The sequence below is a fragment of the Otolemur garnettii genome, unplaced genomic scaffold (assembly GCF_000181295.1).
Source record: "Otolemur garnettii isolate 467f Iridium unplaced genomic scaffold, OtoGar3 scaffold00135, whole genome shotgun sequence".
Classification (NCBI taxonomy): Eukaryota; Metazoa; Chordata; class Mammalia; order Primates; family Galagidae; genus Otolemur; species Otolemur garnettii.
Genome location: NW_003852530.1, coordinates 5365908 through 5367307, shown reverse-complemented (window position 1 = coordinate 5367307; position 1400 = coordinate 5365908). Strand labels below are relative to the sequence as shown.

The 1400-nt window shown below is 47.9% G+C and overlaps 1 non-coding gene across 1 annotated transcript; it reads right to left on the bottom strand.

Annotated features, from left to right (window-relative positions):
- Positions 1-1229: 1229 nt before the first annotated feature.
- LOC111727986 lies at positions 1230-1330 on the bottom strand. The gene has a single exon (XR_002775412.1). It is a non-coding gene; the product is annotated as a small nucleolar RNA U13 (small nucleolar RNA).
- Between the last annotated feature and the right edge of the window lie 70 nt (positions 1331-1400).

The window sequence follows — 1400 nt, the reverse complement described above, 5'->3', positions numbered from 1 at the left end:
CCTGCCTCAGCCTCCCAAGTAGCTGGGACCACAGGCACCTGCCACAACGCCCGGCTATTTTTTGGTTGCAGCCATTATTGTTCTTTGGCGGGCTCGGGCTGGATTCGAACCCACCACCTTGGGTGTATGTGGCTGGCGCCTTAGCCGCTTGAGCCACAGGCACTGAGCTTGTTATTTTTTTCTGAGACAGAGTCTTGCCCTCGCTGAGCACCAGTAGTGTCACAGGTCACAGCAACCTCCACCTCCTGGGCTTAGGCGATTCTCTTGCCTCAGCCTCCCAAGTAGCTGGGATTACAGGTGCCCGCCCGCTGCAACGTCCGGATTTTTTTTGTTGCAGTTTGGCCAGGGCCGGGTTTGCACCTGTTACCCTCAGTATATGGGGCTGGTGTCCTACCCACTGAGCTACAGGCACTGCCCTTTTGTTCTTAAATTCTACTTATAATGGACACCCTAGACTGTGCGTGTGTGTGCACATGTATTCTGCAGGGAGTCACAAAGTGGCTGGGGTTTGGTTTTCTGAGCAGGTTTCCAGAATGCTCTGAGCACGTTTGATCCCCAGGAGAAAACACCTGTGTCAGGACTTGCTGTCTCCCCGTCAGCTCAGCCCACTTCTGGCCAGAAGTTCTAGCCACGCCTTCAATTCAGCATTTGGAGACCCAGCAAATCGAAGTGTGGGTTCCCTAAGAAAAACAGGAGCTGATCAGCAACATGGAGAAAAAAAAGGGTGGCCTTTGAAAAAAATTATTATTTTTTTCTTTTCTTTTTTTTTGCAATGTTTGGCCAGGGCTGGGTTTGAGCACACTACCTCCAGCATATGGGGCCGGCGCACTACTCCTTTGAGCCATAGGCACTGCCCCTATTTTCATTTTTTAAAATTTTATTTATTTTTATTTATTTATTTTTTTTTGAGACACAGCCTCAGCTGTTGCCCTGGGTAGAGTGCCATGGCATCACAGGTCACAGCAACCTCCAACTCCTGGACTAAAGCGAGTCTCCTGCCTCCACCTCCCAAGTAGCTGGGACCACAGGCGCCCACCACAACACCCAGCTATTTTTTGGTTGCAGTTGTCATTATTGTTTGGTGGGCCTGGGCTAGATTCGAACCCGCCAGCTTAGGTGTATGTGGCTGGCGCCTTAGGCACTTGAGCCACAGGCGCCGAGCCATTTTTTAATTTTAATTTTATTTTTAAAATTTTATTATTATTTTTTAATTTTAATTTTTTTTTTCATGTCAGATGGGTGTTGTGCTGACCTAACAAGATTTGTGGGAGGCACATCTCATGCATATGCGTGAGAGCCCAATCATCACACTTAGGAACTACAAAAGGATCTCATTTTTTTTTTTTTTTTTTTTTTTTGAGTTGGAGCCTCAAGCTGTCCCCCTGGGTAGAGTGCTGTGG